General features: G+C 47.3%; 37 non-coding genes across 37 annotated transcripts; all 37 read left to right on the forward strand.

Annotated features, from left to right (window-relative positions):
• Positions 1-2537: 2537 nt before the first annotated feature.
• Positions 2538-2610, forward strand: Trnar-ucg (transfer RNA arginine (anticodon UCG)). Its single transcript has one exon. It is a non-coding gene; the product is annotated as a tRNA-Arg (tRNA).
• A 439-nt stretch (positions 2611-3049) lies between these two features.
• On the forward strand, positions 3050-3122 carry Trnak-cuu (transfer RNA lysine (anticodon CUU)). Its single transcript has one exon. It is a non-coding gene; the product is annotated as a tRNA-Lys (tRNA).
• A 321-nt stretch (positions 3123-3443) lies between these two features.
• Positions 3444-3515, forward strand: Trnat-agu (transfer RNA threonine (anticodon AGU)). The gene has a single exon. It is a non-coding gene; the product is annotated as a tRNA-Thr (tRNA).
• Positions 3516-4051: 536 nt separating this feature from the next.
• On the forward strand, positions 4052-4124 carry Trnar-ucg (transfer RNA arginine (anticodon UCG)). Its single transcript has one exon. It is a non-coding gene; the product is annotated as a tRNA-Arg (tRNA).
• A 439-nt stretch (positions 4125-4563) lies between these two features.
• Positions 4564-4636, forward strand: Trnak-cuu (transfer RNA lysine (anticodon CUU)). The gene has a single exon. It is a non-coding gene; the product is annotated as a tRNA-Lys (tRNA).
• Positions 4637-4957: 321 nt separating this feature from the next.
• Trnat-agu (transfer RNA threonine (anticodon AGU)) lies at positions 4958-5029 on the forward strand. Its single transcript has one exon. It is a non-coding gene; the product is annotated as a tRNA-Thr (tRNA).
• A 536-nt stretch (positions 5030-5565) lies between these two features.
• Trnar-ucg (transfer RNA arginine (anticodon UCG)) lies at positions 5566-5638 on the forward strand. Its single transcript has one exon. It is a non-coding gene; the product is annotated as a tRNA-Arg (tRNA).
• Positions 5639-6077: 439 nt separating this feature from the next.
• Positions 6078-6150, forward strand: Trnak-cuu (transfer RNA lysine (anticodon CUU)). The gene has a single exon. It is a non-coding gene; the product is annotated as a tRNA-Lys (tRNA).
• Positions 6151-6471: 321 nt separating this feature from the next.
• Positions 6472-6543, forward strand: Trnat-agu (transfer RNA threonine (anticodon AGU)). Its single transcript has one exon. It is a non-coding gene; the product is annotated as a tRNA-Thr (tRNA).
• A 536-nt stretch (positions 6544-7079) lies between these two features.
• On the forward strand, positions 7080-7152 carry Trnar-ucg (transfer RNA arginine (anticodon UCG)). Its single transcript has one exon. It is a non-coding gene; the product is annotated as a tRNA-Arg (tRNA).
• Positions 7153-7591: 439 nt separating this feature from the next.
• Positions 7592-7664, forward strand: Trnak-cuu (transfer RNA lysine (anticodon CUU)). Its single transcript has one exon. It is a non-coding gene; the product is annotated as a tRNA-Lys (tRNA).
• Positions 7665-7985: 321 nt separating this feature from the next.
• On the forward strand, positions 7986-8057 carry Trnat-agu (transfer RNA threonine (anticodon AGU)). Its single transcript has one exon. It is a non-coding gene; the product is annotated as a tRNA-Thr (tRNA).
• Positions 8058-8593: 536 nt separating this feature from the next.
• On the forward strand, positions 8594-8666 carry Trnar-ucg (transfer RNA arginine (anticodon UCG)). The gene has a single exon. It is a non-coding gene; the product is annotated as a tRNA-Arg (tRNA).
• A 439-nt stretch (positions 8667-9105) lies between these two features.
• On the forward strand, positions 9106-9178 carry Trnak-cuu (transfer RNA lysine (anticodon CUU)). Its single transcript has one exon. It is a non-coding gene; the product is annotated as a tRNA-Lys (tRNA).
• A 321-nt stretch (positions 9179-9499) lies between these two features.
• Trnat-agu (transfer RNA threonine (anticodon AGU)) lies at positions 9500-9571 on the forward strand. The gene has a single exon. It is a non-coding gene; the product is annotated as a tRNA-Thr (tRNA).
• Positions 9572-10107: 536 nt separating this feature from the next.
• Positions 10108-10180, forward strand: Trnar-ucg (transfer RNA arginine (anticodon UCG)). Its single transcript has one exon. It is a non-coding gene; the product is annotated as a tRNA-Arg (tRNA).
• Positions 10181-10619: 439 nt separating this feature from the next.
• On the forward strand, positions 10620-10692 carry Trnak-cuu (transfer RNA lysine (anticodon CUU)). Its single transcript has one exon. It is a non-coding gene; the product is annotated as a tRNA-Lys (tRNA).
• A 321-nt stretch (positions 10693-11013) lies between these two features.
• Trnat-agu (transfer RNA threonine (anticodon AGU)) lies at positions 11014-11085 on the forward strand. Its single transcript has one exon. It is a non-coding gene; the product is annotated as a tRNA-Thr (tRNA).
• Positions 11086-11621: 536 nt separating this feature from the next.
• Positions 11622-11694, forward strand: Trnar-ucg (transfer RNA arginine (anticodon UCG)). The gene has a single exon. It is a non-coding gene; the product is annotated as a tRNA-Arg (tRNA).
• Positions 11695-12133: 439 nt separating this feature from the next.
• On the forward strand, positions 12134-12206 carry Trnak-cuu (transfer RNA lysine (anticodon CUU)). The gene has a single exon. It is a non-coding gene; the product is annotated as a tRNA-Lys (tRNA).
• Positions 12207-12527: 321 nt separating this feature from the next.
• Trnat-agu (transfer RNA threonine (anticodon AGU)) lies at positions 12528-12599 on the forward strand. Its single transcript has one exon. It is a non-coding gene; the product is annotated as a tRNA-Thr (tRNA).
• Positions 12600-13135: 536 nt separating this feature from the next.
• Trnar-ucg (transfer RNA arginine (anticodon UCG)) lies at positions 13136-13208 on the forward strand. The gene has a single exon. It is a non-coding gene; the product is annotated as a tRNA-Arg (tRNA).
• A 439-nt stretch (positions 13209-13647) lies between these two features.
• On the forward strand, positions 13648-13720 carry Trnak-cuu (transfer RNA lysine (anticodon CUU)). Its single transcript has one exon. It is a non-coding gene; the product is annotated as a tRNA-Lys (tRNA).
• A 321-nt stretch (positions 13721-14041) lies between these two features.
• On the forward strand, positions 14042-14113 carry Trnat-agu (transfer RNA threonine (anticodon AGU)). The gene has a single exon. It is a non-coding gene; the product is annotated as a tRNA-Thr (tRNA).
• Positions 14114-14649: 536 nt separating this feature from the next.
• Positions 14650-14722, forward strand: Trnar-ucg (transfer RNA arginine (anticodon UCG)). Its single transcript has one exon. It is a non-coding gene; the product is annotated as a tRNA-Arg (tRNA).
• Positions 14723-15161: 439 nt separating this feature from the next.
• Trnak-cuu (transfer RNA lysine (anticodon CUU)) lies at positions 15162-15234 on the forward strand. The gene has a single exon. It is a non-coding gene; the product is annotated as a tRNA-Lys (tRNA).
• Positions 15235-15555: 321 nt separating this feature from the next.
• On the forward strand, positions 15556-15627 carry Trnat-agu (transfer RNA threonine (anticodon AGU)). The gene has a single exon. It is a non-coding gene; the product is annotated as a tRNA-Thr (tRNA).
• Positions 15628-16163: 536 nt separating this feature from the next.
• Trnar-ucg (transfer RNA arginine (anticodon UCG)) lies at positions 16164-16236 on the forward strand. Its single transcript has one exon. It is a non-coding gene; the product is annotated as a tRNA-Arg (tRNA).
• A 439-nt stretch (positions 16237-16675) lies between these two features.
• On the forward strand, positions 16676-16748 carry Trnak-cuu (transfer RNA lysine (anticodon CUU)). Its single transcript has one exon. It is a non-coding gene; the product is annotated as a tRNA-Lys (tRNA).
• A 321-nt stretch (positions 16749-17069) lies between these two features.
• On the forward strand, positions 17070-17141 carry Trnat-agu (transfer RNA threonine (anticodon AGU)). Its single transcript has one exon. It is a non-coding gene; the product is annotated as a tRNA-Thr (tRNA).
• A 536-nt stretch (positions 17142-17677) lies between these two features.
• Trnar-ucg (transfer RNA arginine (anticodon UCG)) lies at positions 17678-17750 on the forward strand. The gene has a single exon. It is a non-coding gene; the product is annotated as a tRNA-Arg (tRNA).
• A 439-nt stretch (positions 17751-18189) lies between these two features.
• Trnak-cuu (transfer RNA lysine (anticodon CUU)) lies at positions 18190-18262 on the forward strand. Its single transcript has one exon. It is a non-coding gene; the product is annotated as a tRNA-Lys (tRNA).
• Positions 18263-18583: 321 nt separating this feature from the next.
• On the forward strand, positions 18584-18655 carry Trnat-agu (transfer RNA threonine (anticodon AGU)). Its single transcript has one exon. It is a non-coding gene; the product is annotated as a tRNA-Thr (tRNA).
• A 536-nt stretch (positions 18656-19191) lies between these two features.
• Trnar-ucg (transfer RNA arginine (anticodon UCG)) lies at positions 19192-19264 on the forward strand. Its single transcript has one exon. It is a non-coding gene; the product is annotated as a tRNA-Arg (tRNA).
• A 439-nt stretch (positions 19265-19703) lies between these two features.
• On the forward strand, positions 19704-19776 carry Trnak-cuu (transfer RNA lysine (anticodon CUU)). The gene has a single exon. It is a non-coding gene; the product is annotated as a tRNA-Lys (tRNA).
• Positions 19777-20097: 321 nt separating this feature from the next.
• On the forward strand, positions 20098-20169 carry Trnat-agu (transfer RNA threonine (anticodon AGU)). Its single transcript has one exon. It is a non-coding gene; the product is annotated as a tRNA-Thr (tRNA).
• A 536-nt stretch (positions 20170-20705) lies between these two features.
• Trnar-ucg (transfer RNA arginine (anticodon UCG)) lies at positions 20706-20778 on the forward strand. The gene has a single exon. It is a non-coding gene; the product is annotated as a tRNA-Arg (tRNA).
• The last annotated feature ends 247 nt before the right edge of the window (positions 20779-21025 follow it).

A 21025-nucleotide genomic window follows, 5' to 3' on the forward strand; every position in this document is an offset into this window, starting at 1 on the left:
ACAAATGCATACGCTGATGATGTAGGCGTCGTATTACGGAATGTCGATGACATTTCCAAATTAGAACTGCTCCTTAAAAAGTACTGCAGCGTGTCGGGAGCCACCACCAATGCCAATAAGAGCAGATTTCTAAACCTGCGGGGTTTTCAACACGTAACTGTCACTTGCGCAACACCGGTCACACAGTGCAAATCACTTGGGACGACTCTGACTACGTGTCCACTAAAAATGGCAGCCCTAAATTGGAAAACTACATCCGGATATATTCAAGGAGCCATCAGAGAAAACCTGCCCCGAACTTTAAATCAGTATCAGAGAATTCATTTAGTTAATAATTGCCTTTTATCAAAAGCTTATTATACTGCGCAACTCTTTCCACTTCCCACCATGATCGCTGGAAAGATCATGTCAATCGTCACTAACTACCTATGGCGAGGTGAAGTGTTTAGAGTGCCTGGGAGAACAGCTACCCTAGATCCCAGCAATGGAGGTCTAGGATTAACTGATATTAAGAACAAGGCCTCTGCTCTTTTCCTCAAACGGACCACTAGTCTTCTTAATGAAAACGCTACAAGCATTACAACTAAGCTATTTGAAATTCTTAGACCTGCAAGTCTCCACGCGCCAGTTGATGTGCACAAAATCAATCCCCGTCTTCGTCATGTGCGTACATTTTTCGTCGATCTGAGTTATATCAATAGCGAAATAACCAATTCGCGGCAGTTAACGGCCCGAGCAATTATGTGTCTCAGAAAGAAAAATGAAGGGAAGAATAAAATAGAAGAAAAATATCCGTATTACGATTGGGCAACTATATGGAAGAATATCAACCTGCGTGGTCTCTCCTCCGACGCCAAAACATCATGGTACAAATCGGTCAACAATATCGTTAGCACCAACGAACGATTGCATTCCATCGGGATTAGCCAAACAAACCTGTGTCTCAAATGTAATCTCCTCGATACCACAGTCCACAGATTCACGTGTGCTGGGCATATGGACAACTGGAAATGGTTGAGAGACCAATTGGCTTTCCTGACACGATCATCCACCGACAATTTTCAGCCTCTGATCCTTCTCCGGCCACAGATACAATATTTCCCTGCCACCAAAAATAACTCAATTCATTGGTTAATGGGAACATACGTTAGCTATGTCGTTAATAACTTAGGGACCGACAATATCATTGATTTTCATATGTACCTGAAAAATGAATATGATAGAATAGTTAAATATCCAGGCCATAAGAAGACGTATGGCAACATGCTCAAAATTGTCTTCGAGCGACTGGGAATCGGATGACAGCGAAGAGCAACCAAAGACTTTCTTTTATACAACAATAATCGGAGAAGCAAAGAACACTATATGATTCAGTTCATCTTTAAATTTAAGCACCGCATTTAAGTCGCAACAAATGAAGGGAGTCCCGAAATTTTTTTCCCACATTTATTAAGAGAAGAAATTCATTTATTTAACGATTGTCATCAATCAGCACTTAAATTCAAATTCATTTTTTTTTCAATTATAAAGCCTAGCCGAGATGGCAATTTATAATTAAAAATACAAAGCGCGCAACAAATGGAAATTCTGCAATTAGGTGACGGATGAGGGGCGGCATTGAGGCCAGGCCTCAGCATTTTTTGACCCCTGCCCTCATTGCCGACGCTTATCTGACACTGAAAGCTTTAAATTAACAATAAAAAAAAGGCGCTGAACAAAAAAAGTGAAAAAAAATGAAAATAAAATCAAAAAAAAAAAAATGGTGTAACGGTTAGCACTCTGGACTCTGAATCCAGCGATCCGAGTTCGAATCTCGGTGGAACCTTCGTTTAGTAAAAAAAAAAAAAAAAAAAAAAAAAAAAAAAAAAAAAAGTGGTTAAGGAAAAAAAAAAAAAGTGGCAGAGCGCTACAAAAAGAAAAAAAGAAAAAGAAAAAAAAAAAAAGTGGCAGAGCGCTGGTCTAGTAAACCAGAGGTCGTGAGTTCGATCCTCACAGGAGGCAAATGAATTTTGTAAAAGCCCCTCCCACCGTGGCCCTTTCGAAAAAAGCGGTCAAGGATAAAACAAATTATAAATGGGTGCGGTATTTAAGAAATGCTCTCGCAAATGAATAGTGCGAATGGTGCTATTAAAGTAGGCACCAGAAACTGCTGCTTTTGGGAGTCTCCGGAGAATGCCGACGTGAAATACTTAGTTCTTGTGATGTATTTTCTACCCCTGATACAGACCCTCGCGGCTGTCGTCGTCGTCGGCGCCGCCGCCGCTTTGGTAATAGCGGCAACTCGCCATTGTATCTCATAGGGTGAGGTACCTTCTGCAACCGACTGAGATGGCACTAAGCGATTGAAGCTGATTTGCACGCTCTTGTTTGATGAGCGTCATAAGGGCTTGAATGTAACTTGCGATGGGACACAGCAAGAAGTAGCGTCGCATTTTTAGTACTGAAATTGGAGAATTGCGTCAAAGATGGTAAATTCATTCCGGGAAGTGCACAAATGGCGGTAATGAGGTGTGTTTGGGGAAGCGTATTGCGCCAGTGACCGTGTGGCCTAATGGATAAGGCGTCGGACTTCGGATCCGAAGATTGCAGGTTCGAATCCTGTCACGGTCGAGTTTTTCCAGTTCTGCAAAAGATGCATGCTGTTTTACTGTGTTGTTTGAGTACTACAAAACTAGTTGAAAGTTGCTGCTGTCCGCTTCCTGGCTGCAAACCGGCGTCTACCTGAAGCTCAAGCAAGACAAGGGTGATCTGTAGCGAAATTTTCGGCACAGAGCCGTTCAGGAGAGTTTTTGTTGGAACTACTGCGTCTGATTCAGGGCCCAAGAGCTACGCCACAGGCGTCTGCGCACAGTCGAGCATGTGTGTTGAATAATGGTGCTGATAGCCACGTATCATTTGAAGCAGATTTGATGCCTTTCGGAGACAATTTTTCATTGAATGGGATTGTAGCTCATTTGTGGCAGCAGGAGATAAGCTGTAGTCAAAAGGATCTTCCATAGATGGTCGCAGGTCCCATCAGTATTGTATGGCTCGTAAAGCATTGTGTGGAGCCCGGCTAGCTCAGTCGGTAGAGCATGAGACTCTTAATCTCAGGGTCGTGGGTTCGAGCCCCACGCTGGGCGGCGCAAAATTTTGTGTCTACGCGGATGCAACCTGCGCCCCTCTCGTGAGCCTTGCGTAACGAACGTAACGGGTTACGACGATGCCTAGCTTCGTATGAATATCAGAGGAATGGTATTTGAAGCTGAAAGTAACTCTGAAATGAAATACATGTGTTGTTTTGGAATTTTAGGTGTACATCGATATCGTGTGAGATGTGTAGGAAAGCAGCAGCTGTGCTAACTAAATGCAAATAATGGTCGCTAATGCGGTGCGTTTCCAGCTGAAGATCTCCGATTCACTAGTCCATAAGAACAAAGTACCCGAAAAGCGCGCTAGGAGGCGCCTCCTTAGCTCAGTGGCAGAGCGCTGGTCTAGTAAACCAGAGGTCGTGAGTTCGATCCTCACAGGAGGCAAATGAATTTTGTAAAAGCCCCTCCCACCGTGGCCCTTTCGAAAAAAGCGGTCAAGGATAAAACAAATTATAAATGGGTGCGGTATTTAAGAAATGCTCTCGCAAATGAATAGTGCGAATGGTGCTATTAAAGTAGGCACCAGAAACTGCTGCTTTTGGGAGTCTCCGGAGAATGCCGACGTGAAATACTTAGTTCTTGTGATGTATTTTCTACCCCTGATAGAGACCCTCGCGGCTGTCGTCGTCGTCGGCGCCGCCGCCGCTTTGGTAATAGCGGCAACTCGCCATTGTATCTCATAGGGTGAGGTACCTTCTGCAACCGACTGAGATGGCACTAAGCGATTGAAGCTGATTTGCACGCTCTTGTTTGATGAGCGTCATAAGGGCTTGAATGTAACTTGCGATGGGACACAGCAAGAAGTAGCGTCGCATTTTTAGTACTGAAATTGGAGAATTGCGTCAAAGATGGTAAATTCATTCCGGGAAGTGCACAAATGGCGGTAATGAGGTGTGTTTGGGGAAGCGTATTGCGCCAGTGACCGTGTGGCCTAATGGATAAGGCGTCGGACTTCGGATCCGAAGATTGCAGGTTCGAATCCTGTCACGGTCGAGTTTTTCCAGTTCTGCAAAAGATGCATGCTGTTTTACTGTGTTGTTTGAGTACTACAAAACTAGTTGAAAGTTGCTGCTGTCCGCTTCCTGGCTGCAAACCGGCGTCTACCTGAAGCTCAAGCAAGACAAGGGTGATGTGTAGCGAAATTTTCGGCACAGAGCCGTTCAGGAGAGTTTTTGTTGGAACTACTGCGTCTGATTCAGGGCCCAAGAGCTACGCCACAGGCGTCTGCGCACAGTCGAGCATGTGTGTTGAATAATGGTGCTGATAGCCACGTATCATTTGAAGCAGATTTGATGCCTTTCGGAGACAATTTTTCATTGAATGGGATTGTAGCTCATTTGTGGCAGCAGGAGATAAGCTGTAGTCAAAAGGATCTTCCATAGATGGTCGCAGGTCCCATCAGTATTGTATGGCTCGTAAAGCATTGTGTGGAGCCCGGCTAGCTCAGTCGGTAGAGCATGAGACTCTTAATCTCAGGGTCGTGGGTTCGAGCCCCACGCTGGGCGGCGCAAAATTTTGTGTCTACGCGGATGCAACCTGCGCCCCTCTCGTGAGCCTTGCGTAACGAACGTAACGGGTTACGACGATGCCTAGCTTCGTATGAATATCAGAGGAATGGTATTTGAAGCTGAAAGTAACTCTGAAATGAAATAAATGTGTTGTTTTGGAATTTTAGGTGTACATCGATATCGTGTGAGATGTGTAGGAAAGCAGCAGCTGTGCTAACTAAATGCAAATAATGGTCGCTAATGCGGTGCGTTTCCAGCTGAAGATCTCCGATTCACTAGTCCATAAGAACAAAGTACCCGAAAAGCGCGCTAGGAGGCGCCTCCTTAGCTCAGTGGCAGAGCGCTGGTCTAGTAAACCAGAGGTCGTGAGTTCGATCCTCACAGGAGGCAAATGAATTTTGTAAAAGCCCCTCCCACCGTGGCCCTTTCGAAAAAAGCGGTCAAGGATAAAACAAATTATAAATGGGTGCGGTATTTAAGAAATGCTCTCGCAAATGAATAGTGCGAATGGTGCTATTAAAGTAGGCACCAGAAACTGCTGCTTTTGGGAGTCTCCGGAGAATGCCGACGTGAAATACTTAGTTCTTGTGATGTATTTTCTACCCCTGATAGAGACCCTCGCGGCTGTCGTCGTCGTCGGCGCCGCCGCCGCTTTGGTAATAGCGGCAACTCGCCATTGTATCTCATAGGGTGAGGTACCTTCTGCAACCGACTGAGATGGCACTAAGCGATTGAAGCTGATTTGCACGCTCTTGTTTGATGAGCGTCATAAGGGCTTGAATGTAACTTGCGATGGGACACAGCAAGAAGTAGCGTCGCATTTTTAGTACTGAAATTGGAGAATTGCGTCAAAGATGGTAAATTCATTCCGGGAAGTGCACAAATGGCGGTAATGAGGTGTGTTTGGGGAAGCGTATTGCGCCAGTGACCGTGTGGCCTAATGGATAAGGCGTCGGACTTCGGATCCGAAGATTGCAGGTTCGAATCCTGTCACGGTCGAGTTTTTCCAGTTCTGCAAAAGATGCATGCTGTTTTACTGTGTTGTTTGAGTACTACAAAACTAGTTGAAAGTTGCTGCTGTCCGCTTCCTGGCTGCAAACCGGCGTCTACCTGAAGCTCAAGCAAGACAAGGGTGATCTGTAGCGAAATTTTCGGCACAGAGCCGTTCAGGAGAGTTTTTGTTGGAACTACTGCGTCTGATTCAGGGCCCAAGAGCTACGCCACAGGCGTCTGCGCACAGTCGAGCATGTGTGTTGAATAATGGTGCTGATAGCCACGTATCATTTGAAGCAGATTTGATGCCTTTCGGAGACAATTTTTCATTGAATGGGATTGTAGCTCATTTGTGGCAGCAGGAGATAAGCTGTAGTCAAAAGGATCTTCCATAGATGGTCGCAGGTCCCATCAGTATTGTATGGCTCGTAAAGCATTGTGTGGAGCCCGGCTAGCTCAGTCGGTAGAGCATGAGACTCTTAATCTCAGGGTCGTGGGTTCGAGCCCCACGCTGGGCGGCGCAAAATTTTGTGTCTACGCGGATGCAACCTGCGCCCCTCTCGTGAGCCTTGCGTAACGAACGTAACGGGTTACGACGATGCCTAGCTTCGTATGAATATCAGAGGAATGGTATTTGAAGCTGAAAGTAACTCTGAAATGAAATAAATGTGTTGTTTTGGAATTTTAGGTGTACATCGATATCGTGTGAGATGTGTAGGAAAGCAGCAGCTGTGCTAACTAAATGCAAATAATGGTCGCTAATGCGGTGCGTTTCCAGCTGAAGATCTCCGATTCACTAGTCCATAAGAACAAAGTACCCGAAAAGCGCGCTAGGAGGCGCCTCCTTAGCTCAGTGGCAGAGCGCTGGTCTAGTAAACCAGAGGTCGTGAGTTCGATCCTCACAGGAGGCAAATGAATTTTGTAAAAGCCCCTCCCACCGTGGCCCTTTCGAAAAAAGCGGTCAAGGATAAAACAAATTATAAAGGGGTGCGGTATTTAAGAAATGCTCTCGCAAATGAATAGTGCGAATGGTGCTATTAAAGTAGGCACCAGAAACTGCTGCTTTTGGGAGTCTCCGGAGAATGCCGACGTGAAATACTTAGTTCTTGTGATGTATTTTCTACCCCTGATACAGACCCTCGCGGCTGTCGTCGTCGTCGGCGCCGCCGCCGCTTTGGTAATAGCGGCAACTCGCCATTGTATCTCATAGGGTGAGGTACCTTCTGCAACCGACTGAGATGGCACTAAGCGATTGAAGCTGATTTGCACGCTCTTGTTTGATGAGCGTCATAAGGGCTTGAATGTAACTTGCGATGGGACACAGCAAGAAGTAGCGTCGCATTTTTAGTACTGAAATTGGAGAATTGCGTCAAAGATGGTAAATTCATTCCGGGAAGTGCACAAATGGCGGTAATGAGGTGTGTTTGGGGAAGCGTATTGCGCCAGTGACCGTGTGGCCTAATGGATAAGGCGTCGGACTTCGGATCCGAAGATTGCAGGTTCGAATCCTGTCACGGTCGAGTTTTTCCAGTTCTGCAAAAGATGCATGCTGTTTTACTGTGTTGTTTGAGTACTACAAAACTAGTTGAAAGTTGCTGCTGTCCGCTTCCTGGCTGCAAACCGGCGTCTACCTGAAGCTCAAGCAAGACAAGGGTGATCTGTAGCGAAATTTTCGGCACAGAGCCGTTCAGGAGAGTTTTTGTTGGAACTACTGCGTCTGATTCAGGGCCCAAGAGCTACGCCACAGGCGTCTGCGCACAGTCGAGCATGTGTGTTGAATAATGGTGCTGATAGCCACGTATCATTTGAAGCAGATTTGATGCCTTTCGGAGACAATTTTTCATTGAATGGGATTGTAGCTCATTTGTGGCAGCAGGAGATAAGCTGTAGTCAAAAGGATCTTCCATAGATGGTCGCAGGTCCCATCAGTATTGTATGGCTCGTAAAGCATTGTGTGGAGCCCGGCTAGCTCAGTCGGTAGAGCATGAGACTCTTAATCTCAGGGTCGTGGGTTCGAGCCCCACGCTGGGCGGCGCAAAATTTTGTGTCTACGCGGATGCAACCTGCGCCCCTCTCGTGAGCCTTGCGTAACGAACGTAACGGGTTACGACGATGCCTAGCTTCGTATGAATATCAGAGGAATGGTATTTGAAGCTGAAAGTAACTCTGAAATGAAATAAATGTGTTGTTTTGGAATTTTAGGTGTACATCGATATCGTGTGAGATGTGTAGGAAAGCAGCAGCTGTGCTAACTAAATGCAAATAATGGTCGCTAATGCGGTGCGTTTCCAGCTGAAGATCTCCGATTCACTAGTCCATAAGAACAAAGTACCCGAAAAGCGCGCTAGGAGGCGCCTCCTTAGCTCAGTGGCAGAGCGCTGGTCTAGTAAACCAGAGGTCGTGAGTTCGATCCTCACAGGAGGCAAATGAATTTTGTAAAAGCCCCTCCCACCGTGGCCCTTTCGAAAAAAGCGGTCAAGGATAAAACAAATTATAAATGGGTGCGGTATTTAAGAAATGCTCTCGCAAATGAATAGTGCGAATGGTGCTATTAAAGTAGGCACCAGAAACTGCTGCTTTTGGGAGTCTCCGGAGAATGCCGACGTGAAATACTTAGTTCTTGTGATGTATTTTCTACCCCTGATACAGACCCTCGCGGCTGTCGTCGTCGTCGGCGCCGCCGCCGCTTTGGTAATAGCGGCAACTCGCCATTGTATCTCATAGGGTGAGGTACCTTCTGCAACCGACTGAGATGGCACTAAGCGATTGAAGCTGATTTGCACGCTCTTGTTTGATGAGCGTCATAAGGGCTTGAATGTAACTTGCGATGGGACACAGCAAGAAGTAGCGTCGCATTTTTAGTACTGAAATTGGAGAATTGCGTCAAAGATGGTAAATTCATTCCGGGAAGTGCACAAATGGCGGTAATGAGGTGTGTTTGGGGAAGCGTATTGCGCCAGTGACCGTGTGGCCTAATGGATAAGGCGTCGGACTTCGGATCCGAAGATTGCAGGTTCGAATCCTGTCACGGTCGAGTTTTTCCAGTTCTGCAAAAGATGCATGCTGTTTTACTGTGTTGTTTGAGTACTACAAAACTAGTTGAAAGTTGCTGCTGTCCGCTTCCTGGCTGCAAACCGGCGTCTACCTGAAGCTCAAGCAAGACAAGGGTGATCTGTAGCGAAATTTTCGGCACAGAGCCGTTCAGGAGAGTTTTTGTTGGAACTACTGCGTCTGATTCAGGGCCCAAGAGCTACGCCACAGGCGTCTGCGCACAGTCGAGCATGTGTGTTGAATAATGGTGCTGATAGCCACGTATCATTTGAAGCAGATTTGATGCCTTTCGGAGACAATTTTTCATTGAATGGGATTGTAGCTCATTTGTGGCAGCAGGAGATAAGCTGTAGTCAAAAGGATCTTCCATAGATGGTCGCAGGTCCCATCAGTATTGTATGGCTCGTAAAGCATTGTGTGGAGCCCGGCTAGCTCAGTCGGTAGAGCATGAGACTCTTAATCTCAGGGTCGTGGGTTCGAGCCCCACGCTGGGCGGCGCAAAATTTTGTGTCTACGCGGATGCAACCTGCGCCCCTCTCGTGAGCCTTGCGTAACGAACGTAACGGGTTACGACGATGCCTAGCTTCGTATGAATATCAGAGGAATGGTATTTGAAGCTGAAAGTAACTCTGAAATGAAATAAATGTGTTGTTTTGGAATTTTAGGTGTACATCGATATCGTGTGAGATGTGTAGGAAAGCAGCAGCTGTGCTAACTAAATGCAAATAATGGTCGCTAATGCGGTGCGTTTCCAGCTGAAGATCTCCGATTCACTAGTCCATAAGAACAAAGTACCCGAAAAGCGCGCTAGGAGGCGCCTCCTTAGCTCAGTGGCAGAGCGCTGGTCTAGTAAACCAGAGGTCGTGAGTTCGATCCTCACAGGAGGCAAATGAATTTTGTAAAAGCCCCTCCCACCGTGGCCCTTTCGAAAAAAGCGGTCAAGGATAAAACAAATTATAAATGGGTGCGGTATTTAAGAAATGCTCTCGCAAATGAATAGTGCGAATGGTGCTATTAAAGTAGGCACCAGAAACTGCTGCTTTTGGGAGTCTCCGGAGAATGCCGACGTGAAATACTTAGTTCTTGTGATGTATTTTCTACCCCTGATACAGACCCTCGCGGCTGTCGTCGTCGTCGGCGCCGCCGCCGCTTTGGTAATAGCGGCAACTCGCCATTGTATCTCATAGGGTGAGGTACCTTCTGCAACCGACTGAGATGGCACTAAGCGATTGAAGCTGATTTGCACGCTCTTGTTTGATGAGCGTCATAAGGGCTTGAATGTAACTTGCGATGGGACACAGCAAGAAGTAGCGTCGCATTTTTAGTACTGAAATTGGAGAATTGCGTCAAAGATGGTAAATTCATTCCGGGAAGTGCACAAATGGCGGTAATGAGGTGTGTTTGGGGAAGCGTATTGCGCCAGTGACCGTGTGGCCTAATGGATAAGGCGTCGGACTTCGGATCCGAAGATTGCAGGTTCGAATCCTGTCACGGTCGAGTTTTTCCAGTTCTGCAAAAGATGCATGCTGTTTTACTGTGTTGTTTGAGTACTACAAAACTAGTTGAAAGTTGCTGCTGTCCGCTTCCTGGCTGCAAACCGGCGTCTACCTGAAGCTCAAGCAAGACAAGGGTGATCTGTAGCGAAATTTTCGGCACAGAGCCGTTCAGGAGAGTTTTTGTTGGAACTACTGCGTCTGATTCAGGGCCCAAGAGCTACGCCACAGGCGTCTGCGCACAGTCGAGCATGTGTGTTGAATAATGGTGCTGATAGCCACGTATCATTTGAAGCAGATTTGATGCCTTTCGGAGACAATTTTTCATTGAATGGGATTGTAGCTCATTTGTGGCAGCAGGAGATAAGCTGTAGTCAAAAGGATCTTCCATAGATGGTCGCAGGTCCCATCAGTATTGTATGGCTCGTAAAGCATTGTGTGGAGCCCGGCTAGCTCAGTCGGTAGAGCATGAGACTCTTAATCTCAGGGTCGTGGGTTCGAGCCCCACGCTGGGCGGCGCAAAATTTTGTGTCTACGCGGATGCAACCTGCGCCCCTCTCGTGAGCCTTGCGTAACGAACGTAACGGGTTACGACGATGCCTAGCTTCGTATGAATATCAGAGGAATGGTATTTGAAGCTGAAAGTAACTCTGAAATGAAATAAATGTGTTGTTTTGGAATTTTAGGTGTACATCGATATCGTGTGAGATGTGTAGGAAAGCAGCAGCTGTGCTAACTAAATGCAAATAATGGTCGCTAATGCGGTGCGTTTCCAGCTGAAGATCTCCGATTCACTAGTCCATAAGAACAAAGTACCCGAAAAGCGCGCTAGGAGGCGCCTCCTTAGCTCAGTGGCAGAGCGCTGGTCTAGTAAACCAGAGGTCGTGAGTTCGATCCTCACAGGAGGCAAATGAATTTTGTAAAAGCCCCTCCCACCGTGGCCCTTTCGAAAAAAGCGGTCAAGGATAAAACAAATTATAAATGGGTGCGGTATTTAAGAAATGCTCTCGCAAATGAATAGTGCGAATGGTGCTATTAAAGTAGGCACCAGAAACTGCTGCTTTTGGGAGTCTCCGGAGAATGCCGACGTGAAATACTTAGTTCTTGTGATGTATTTTCTACCCCTGATACAGACCCTCGCGGCTGTCGTCGTCGTCGGCGCCGCCGCCGCTTTGGTAATAGCGGCAACTCGCCATTGTATCTCATAGGGTGAGGTACCTTCTGCAACCGACTGAGATGGCACTAAGCGATTGAAGCTGATTTGCACGCTCTTGTTTGATGAGCGTCATAAGGGCTTGAATGTAACTTGCGATGGGACACAGCAAGAAGTAGCGTCGCATTTTTAGTACTGAAATTGGAGAATTGCGTCAAAGATGGTAAATTCATTCCGGGAAGTGCACAAATGGCGGTAATGAGGTGTGTTTGGGGAAGCGTATTGCGCCAGTGACCGTGTGGCCTAATGGATAAGGCGTCGGACTTCGGATCCGAAGATTGCAGGTTCGAATCCTGTCACGGTCGAGTTTTTCCAGTTCTGCAAAAGATGCATGCTGTTTTACTGTGTTGTTTGAGTACTACAAAACTAGTTGAAAGTTGCTGCTGTCCGCTTCCTGGCTGCAAACCGGCGTCTACCTGAAGCTCAAGCAAGACAAGGGTGATCTGTAGCGAAATTTTCGGCACAGAGCCGTTCAGGAGAGTTTTTGTTGGAACTACTGCGTCTGATTCAGGGCCCAAGAGCTACGCCACAGGCGTCTGCGCACAGTCGAGCATGTGTGTTGAATAATGGTGCTGATAGCCACGTATCATTTGAAGCAGATTTGATGCCTTTCGGAGACAATTTTTCATTGAATGGGATTGTAGCTCATTTGTGGCAGCAGGAGATAAGCTGTAGTCAAAAGGATCTTCCATAGATGGTCGCAGGTCCCATCAGTATTGTATGGCTCGTAAAGCATTGTGTGGAGCCCGGCTAGCTCAGTCGGTAGAGCATGAGACTCTTAATCTCAGGGTCGTGGGTTCGAGCCCCACGCTGGGCGGCGCAAAATTTTGTGTCTACGCGGATGCAACCTGCGCCCCTCTCGTGAGCCTTGCGTAACGAACGTAACGGGTTACGACGATGCCTAGCTTCGTATGAATATCAGAGGAATGGTATTTGAAGCTGAAAGTAACTCTGAAATGAAATAAATGTGTTGTTTTGGAATTTTAGGTGTACATCGATATCGTGTGAGATGTGTAGGAAAGCAGCAGCTGTGCTAACTAAATGCAAATAATGGTCGCTAATGCGGTGCGTTTCCAGCTGAAGATCTCCGATTCACTAGTCCATAAGAACAAAGTACCCGAAAAGCGCGCTAGGAGGCGCCTCCTTAGCTCAGTGGCAGAGCGCTGGTCTAGTAAACCAGAGGTCGTGAGTTCGATCCTCACAGGAGGCAAATGAATTTTGTAAAAGCCCCTCCCACCGTGGCCCTTTCGAAAAAAGCGGTCAAGGATAAAACAAATTATAAATGGGTGCGGTATTTAAGAAATGCTCTCGCAAATGAATAGTGCGAATGGTGCTATTAAAGTAGGCACCAGAAACTGCTGCTTTTGGGAGTCTCCGGAGAATGCCGACGTGAAATACTTAGTTCTTGTGATGTATTTTCTACCCCTGATACAGACCCTCGCGGCTGTCGTCGTCGTCGGCGCCGCCGCCGCTTTGGTAATAGCGGCAACTCGCCATTGTATCTCATAGGGTGAGGTACCTTCTGCAACCGACTGAGATGGCACTAAGCGATTGAAGCTGATTTGCACGCTCTTGTTTGATGAGCGTCATAAGGGCTTGAATGTAACTTGCGATGGGACACAGCAAGAAGTAGCGTCGCATTTTTAGTACTGAAATTGGAGAATTGCGTCAAAGATGGTAAATTCATTCCGGGAAGTGCACAAATGGCGGTAATGAGGTGTGTTTGGGGAAGCGTATTGCGCCAGTGACCGTGTGGCCTAATGGATAAGGCGTCGGACTTCGGATCCGAAGATTGCAGGTTCGAATCCTGTCACGGTCGAGTTTTTCCAGTTCTGCAAAAGATGCATGCTGTTTTACTGTGTTGTTTGAGTACTACAAAACTAGTTGAAAGTTGCTGCTGTCCGCTTCCTGGCTGCAAACCGGCGTCTACCTGAAGCTCAAGCAAGACAAGGGTGATCTGTAGCGAAATTTTCGGCACAGAGCCGTTCAGGAGAGTTTTTGTTGGAACTACTGCGTCTGATTCAGGGCCCAAGAGCTACGCCACAGGCGTCTGCGCACAGTCGAGCATGTGTGTTGAATAATGGTGCTGATAGCCACGTATCATTTGAAGCAGATTTGATGCCTTTCGGAGACAATTTTTCATTGAATGGGATTGTAGCTCATTTGTGGCAGCAGGAGATAAGCTGTAGTCAAAAGGATCTTCCATAGATGGTCGCAGGTCCCATCAGTATTGTATGGCTCGTAAAGCATTGTGTGGAGCCCGGCTAGCTCAGTCGGTAGAGCATGAGACTCTTAATCTCAGGGTCGTGGGTTCGAGCCCCACGCTGGGCGGCGCAAAATTTTGTGTCTACGCGGATGCAACCTGCGCCCCTCTCGTGAGCCTTGCGTAACGAACGTAACGGGTTACGACGATGCCTAGCTTCGTATGAATATCAGAGGAATGGTATTTGAAGCTGAAAGTAACTCTGAAATGAAATAAATGTGTTGTTTTGGAATTTTAGGTGTACATCGATATCGTGTGAGATGTGTAGGAAAGCAGCAGCTGTGCTAACTAAATGCAAATAATGGTCGCTAATGCGGTGCGTTTCCAGCTGAAGATCTCCGATTCACTAGTCCATAAGAACAAAGTACCCGAAAAGCGCGCTAGGAGGCGCCTCCTTAGCTCAGTGGCAGAGCGCTGGTCTAGTAAACCAGAGGTCGTGAGTTCGATCCTCACAGGAGGCAAATGAATTTTGTAAAAGCCCCTCCCACCGTGGCCCTTTCGAAAAAAGCGGTCAAGGATAAAACAAATTATAAATGGGTGCGGTATTTAAGAAATGCTCTCGCAAATGAATAGTGCGAATGGTGCTATTAAAGTAGGCACCAGAAACTGCTGCTTTTGGGAGTCTCCGGAGAATGCCGACGTGAAATACTTAGTTCTTGTGATGTATTTTCTACCCCTGATACAGACCCTCGCGGCTGTCGTCGTCGTCGGCGCCGCCGCCGCTTTGGTAATAGCGGCAACTCGCCATTGTATCTCATAGGGTGAGGTACCTTCTGCAACCGACTGAGATGGCACTAAGCGATTGAAGCTGATTTGCACGCTCTTGTTTGATGAGCGTCATAAGGGCTTGAATGTAACTTGCGATGGGACACAGCAAGAAGTAGCGTCGCATTTTTAGTACTGAAATTGGAGAATTGCGTCAAAGATGGTAAATTCATTCCGGGAAGTGCACAAATGGCGGTAATGAGGTGTGTTTGGGGAAGCGTATTGCGCCAGTGACCGTGTGGCCTAATGGATAAGGCGTCGGACTTCGGATCCGAAGATTGCAGGTTCGAATCCTGTCACGGTCGAGTTTTTCCAGTTCTGCAAAAGATGCATGCTGTTTTACTGTGTTGTTTGAGTACTACAAAACTAGTTGAAAGTTGCTGCTGTCCGCTTCCTGGCTGCAAACCGGCGTCTACCTGAAGCTCAAGCAAGACAAGGGTGATCTGTAGCGAAATTTTCGGCACAGAGCCGTTCAGGAGAGTTTTTGTTGGAACTACTGCGTCTGATTCAGGGCCCAAGAGCTACGCCACAGGCGTCTGCGCACAGTCGAGCATGTGTGTTGAATAATGGTGCTGATAGCCACGTATCATTTGAAGCAGATTTGATGCCTTTCGGAGACAATTTTTCATTGAATGGGATTGTAGCTCATTTGTGGCAGCAGGAGATAAGCTGTAGTCAAAAGGATCTTCCATAGATGGTCGCAGGTCCCATCAGTATTGTATGGCTCGTAAAGCATTGTGTGGAGCCCGGCTAGCTCAGTCGGTAGAGCATGAGACTCTTAATCTCAGGGTCGTGGGTTCGAGCCCCACGCTGGGCGGCGCAAAATTTTGTGTCTACGCGGATGCAACCTGCGCCCCTCTCGTGAGCCTTGCGTAACGAACGTAACGGGTTACGACGATGCCTAGCTTCGTATGAATATCAGAGGAATGGTATTTGAAGCTGAAAGTAACTCTGAAATGAAATAAATGTGTTGTTTTGGAATTTTAGGTGTACATCGATATCGTGTGAGATGTGTAGGAAAGCAGCAGCTGTGCTAACTAAATGCAAATAATGGTCGCTAATGCGGTGCGTTTCCAGCTGAAGATCTCCGATTCACTAGTCCATAAGAACAAAGTACCCGAAAAGCGCGCTAGGAGGCGCCTCCTTAGCTCAGTGGCAGAGCGCTGGTCTAGTAAACCAGAGGTCGTGAGTTCGATCCTCACAGGAGGCAAATGAATTTTGTAAAAGCCCCTCCCACCGTGGCCCTTTCGAAAAAAGCGGTCAAGGATAAAACAAATTATAAATGGGTGCGGTATTTAAGAAATGCTCTCGCAAATGAATAGTGCGAATGGTGCTATTAAAGTAGGCACCAGAAACTGCTGCTTTTGGGAGTCTCCGGAGAATGCCGACGTGAAATACTTAGTTCTTGTGATGTATTTTCTACCCCTGATACAGACCCTCGCGGCTGTCGTCGTCGTCGGCGCCGCCGCCGCTTTGGTAATAGCGGCAACTCGCCATTGTATCTCATAGGGTGAGGTACCTTCTGCAACCGACTGAGATGGCACTAAGCGATTGAAGCTGATTTGCACGCTCTTGTTTGATGAGCGTCATAAGGGCTTGAATGTAACTTGCGATGGGACACAGCAAGAAGTAGCGTCGCATTTTTAGTACTGAAATTGGAGAATTGCGTCAAAGATGGTAAATTCATTCCGGGAAGTGCACAAATGGCGGTAATGAGGTGTGTTTGGGGAAGCGTATTGCGCCAGTGACCGTGTGGCCTAATGGATAAGGCGTCGGACTTCGGATCCGAAGATTGCAGGTTCGAATCCTGTCACGGTCGAGTTTTTCCAGTTCTGCAAAAGATGCATGCTGTTTTACTGTGTTGTTTGAGTACTACAAAACTAGTTGAAAGTTGCTGCTGTCCGCTTCCTGGCTGCAAACCGGCGTCTACCTGAAGCTCAAGCAAGACAAGGGTGATCTGTAGCGAAATTTTCGGCACAGAGCCGTTCAGGAGAGTTTTTGTTGGAACTACTGCGTCTGATTCAGGGCCCAAGAGCTACGCCACAGGCGTCTGCGCACAGTCGAGCATGTGTGTTGAATAATGGTGCTGATAGCCACGTATCATTTGAAGCAGATTTGATGCCTTTCGGAGACAATTTTTCATTGAATGGGATTGTAGCTCATTTGTGGCAGCAGGAGATAAGCTGTAGTCAAAAGGATCTTCCATAGATGGTCGCAGGTCCCATCAGTATTGTATGGCTCGTAAAGCATTGTGTGGAGCCCGGCTAGCTCAGTCGGTAGAGCATGAGACTCTTAATCTCAGGGTCGTGGGTTCGAGCCCCACGCTGGGCGGCGCAAAATTTTGTGTCTACGCGGATGCAACCTGCGCCCCTCTCGTGAGCCTTGCGTAACGAACGTAACGGGTTACGACGATGCCTAGCTTCGTATGAATATCAGAGGAATGGTATTTGAAGCTGAAAGTAACTCTGAAATGAAATAAATGTGTTGTTTTGGAATTTTAGGTGTACATCGATATCGTGTGAGATGTGTAGGAAAGCAGCAGCTGTGCTAACTAAATGCAAATAATGGTCGCTAATGCGGTGCGTTTCCAGCTGAAGATCTCCGATTCACTAGTCCATAAGAACAAAGTACCCGAAAAGCGCGCTAGGAGGCGCCTCCTTAGCTCAGTGGCAGAGCGCTGGTCTAGTAAACCAGAGGTCGTGAGTTCGATCCTCACAGGAGGCAAATGAATTTTGTAAAAGCCCCTCCCACCGTGGCCCTTTCGAAAAAAGCGGTCAAGGATAAAACAAATTATAAATGGGTGCGGTATTTAAGAAATGCTCTCGCAAATGAATAGTGCGAATGGTGCTATTAAAGTAGGCACCAGAAACTGCTGCTTTTGGGAGTCTCCGGAGAATGCCGACGTGAAATACTTAGTTCTTGTGATGTATTTTCTACCCCTGATACAGACCCTCGCGGCTGTCGTCGTCGTCGGCGCCGCCGCCGCTTTGGTAATAGCGGCAACTCGCCATTGTATCTCATAGGGTGAGGTACCTTCTGCAACCGACTGAGATGGCACTAAGCGATTGAAGCTGATTTGCACGCTCTTGTTTGATGAGCGTCATAAGGGCTTGAATGTAACTTGCGATGGGACACAGCAAGAAGTAGCGTCGCATTTTTAGTACTGAAATTGGAGAATTGCGTCAAAGATGGTAAATTCATTCCGGGAAGTGCACAAATGGCGGTAATGAGGTGTGTTTGGGGAAGCGTATTGCGCCAGTGACCGTGTGGCCTAATGGATAAGGCGTCGGACTTCGGATCCGAAGATTGCAGGTTCGAATCCTGTCACGGTCGAGTTTTTCCAGTTCTGCAAAAGATGCATGCTGTTTTACTGTGTTGTTTGAGTCCTACAAAACTAGTTGAAAGTTGCTGCTGTCCGCTTCCTGGCTGCAAACCGGCGTCTACCTGAAGCTCAAGCAAGACAAGGGTGATCTGTAGCGAAATTTTCGGCACAGAGCCGTTCAGGAGAGTTTTTGTTGGAACTACTGCGTCTGATTCAGGGCCCAAGAGCTACGCCACAGGCGTCTGCGCACAGTCGAGCATGTGTGTTGAATAATGGTGCTGATAGCCACGTATCATTTGAAGCAGATTTGATGCCTTTCGGAGACAATTTTTCATTGAATGGGATTGTAGCTCATTTGTGGCAGCAGGAGATAAGCTGTAGTCAAAAGGATCTTCCATAGATGGTCGCAGGTCCCATCAGTATTGTATGGCTCGTAAAGCATTGTGTGGAGCCCGGCTAGCTCAGTCGGTAGAGCATGAGACTCTTAATCTCAGGGTCGTGGGTTCGAGCCCCACGCTGGGCGGCGCAAAATTTTGTGTCTACGCGGATGCAACCTGCGCCCCTCTCGTGAGCCTTGCGTAACGAACGTAACGGGTTACGACGATGCCTAGCTTCGTATGAATATCAGAGGAATGGTATTTGAAGCTGAAAGTAACTCTGAAATGAAATAAATGTGTTGTTTTGGAATTTTAGGTGTACATCGATATCGTGTGAGATGTGTAGGAAAGCAGCAGCTGTGCTAACTAAATGCAAATAATGGTCGCTAATGCGGTGCGTTTCCAGCTGAAGATCTCCGATTCACTAGTCCATAAGAACAAAGTACCCGAAAAGCGCGCTAGGAGGCGCCTCCTTAGCTCAGTGGCAGAGCGCTGGTCTAGTAAACCAGAGGTCGTGAGTTCGATCCTCACAGGAGGCAAATGAATTTTGTAAAAGCCCCTCCCACCGTGGCCCTTTCGAAAAAAGCGGTCAAGGATAAAACAAATTATAAATGGGTGCGGTATTTAAGAAATGCTCTCGCAAATGAATAGTGCGAATGGTGCTATTAAAGTAGGCACCAGAAACTGCTGCTTTTGGGAGTCTCCGGAGAATGCCGACGTGAAATACTTAGTTCTTGTGATGTATTTTCTACCCCTGATACAGACCCTCGCGGCTGTCGTCGTCGTCGGCGCCGCCGCCGCTTTGGTAATAGCGGCAACTCGCCATTGTATCTCATAGGGTGAGGTACCTTCTGCAACCGACTGAGATGGCACTAAGCGATTGAAGCTGATTTGCACGCTCTTGTTTGATGAGCGTCATAAGGGCTTGAATGTAACTTGCGATGGGACACAGCAAGAAGTAGCGTCGCATTTTTAGTACTGAAATTGGAGAATTGCGTCAAAGATGGTAAATTCATTCCGGGAAGTGCACAAATGGCGGTAATGAGGTGTGTTTGGGGAAGCGTATTGCGCCAGTGACCGTGTGGCCTAATGGATAAGGCGTCGGACTTCGGATCCGAAGATTGCAGGTTCGAATCCTGTCACGGTCGAGTTTTTCCAGTTCTGCAAAAGATGCATGCTGTTTTACTGTGTTGTTTGAGTACTACAAAACTAGTTGAAAGTTGCTGCTGTCCGCTTCCTGGCTGCAAACCGGCGTCTACCTGAAGCTCAAGCAAGACAAGGGTGATCTGTAGCGAAATTTTCGGCACAGAGCCGTTCAGGAGAGTTTTTGTTGGAACTACTGCGTCTGATTCAGGGCCCAAGAGCTACGCCACAGGCGTCTGCGCACAGTCGAGCATGTGTGTTGAATAATGGTGCTGATAGCCACGTATCATTTGAAGCAGATTTGATGCCTTTCGGAGACAATTTTTCATTGAATGGGATTGTAGCTCATTTGTGGCAGCAGGAGATAAGCTGTAGTCAAAAGGATCTTCCATAGATGGTCGCAGGTCCCATCAGTATTGTATGGCTCGTAAAGCATTGTGTGGAGCCCGGCTAGCTCAGTCGGTAGAGCATGAGACTCTTAATCTCAGGGTCGTGGGTTCGAGCCCCACGCTGGGCGGCGCAAAATTTTGTGTCTACGCGGATGCAACCTGCGCCCCTCTCGTGAGCCTTGCGTAACGAACGTAACGGGTTACGACGATGCCTAGCTTCGTATGAATATCAGAGGAATGGTATTTGAAGCTGAAAGTAACTCTGAAATGAAATAAATGTGTTGTTTTGGAATTTTAGGTGTACATCGATATCGTGTGAGATGTGTAGGAAAGCAGCAGCTGTGCTAACTAAATGCAAATAATGGTCGCTAATGCGGTGCGTTTCCAGCTGAAGATCTCCGATTCACTAGTCCATAAGAACAAAGTACCCGAAAAGCGCGCTAGGAGGCGCCTCCTTAGCTCAGTGGCAGAGCGCTGGTCTAGTAAACCAGAGGTCGTGAGTTCGATCCTCACAGGAGGCAAATGAATTTTGTAAAAGCCCCTCCCACCGTGGCCCTTTCGAAAAAAGCGGTCAAGGATAAAACAAATTATAAATGGGTGCGGTATTTAAGAAATGCTCTCGCAAATGAATAGTGCGAATGGTGCTATTAAAGTAGGCACCAGAAACTGCTGCTTTTGGGAGTCTCCGGAGAATGCCGACGTGAAATACTTAGTTCTTGTGATGTATTTTCTACCCCTGATACAGACCCTCGCGGCTGTCGTCGTCGTCGGCGCCGCCGCCGCTTTGGTAATAGCGGCAACTCGCCATTGTATCTCATAGGGTGAGGTACCTTCTGCAACCGACTGAGATGGCACTAAGCGATTGAAGCTGATTTGCACGCTCTTGTTTGATGAGCGTCATAAGGGCTTGAATGTAACTTGCGATGGGACACAGCAAGAAGTAGCGTCGCATTTTTAGTACTGAAATTGGAGAATTGCGTCAAAGATGGTAAATTCATTCCGGGAAGTGCACAAATGGCGGTAATGAGGTGTGTTTGGGGAAGCGTATTGCGCCAGTGACCGTGTGGCCTAATGGATAAGGCGTCGGACTTCGGATCCGAAGATTGCAGGTTCGAATCCTGTCACGGTCGAGTTTTTCCAGTTCTGCAAAAGATGCATGCTGTTTTACTGTGTTGTTTGAGTACTACAAAACTAGTTGAAAGTTGCTGCTGTCCGCTTCCTGGCTGCAAACCGGCGTCTACCTGAAGCTCAAGCAAGACAAGGGTGATCTGTAGCGAAATTTTCGGCACAGAGCCGTTCAGGAGAGTTTTTGTTGGAACTACTGCGTCTGATTCAGGGCCCAAGAGCTACGCCACAGGCGTCTGCGCACAGTCGAGC

Source organism: Schistocerca nitens, chromosome 8 (assembly GCF_023898315.1).
Source record: "Schistocerca nitens isolate TAMUIC-IGC-003100 chromosome 8, iqSchNite1.1, whole genome shotgun sequence".
Taxonomy (NCBI): Eukaryota; Metazoa; Arthropoda; class Insecta; order Orthoptera; family Acrididae; genus Schistocerca; species Schistocerca nitens.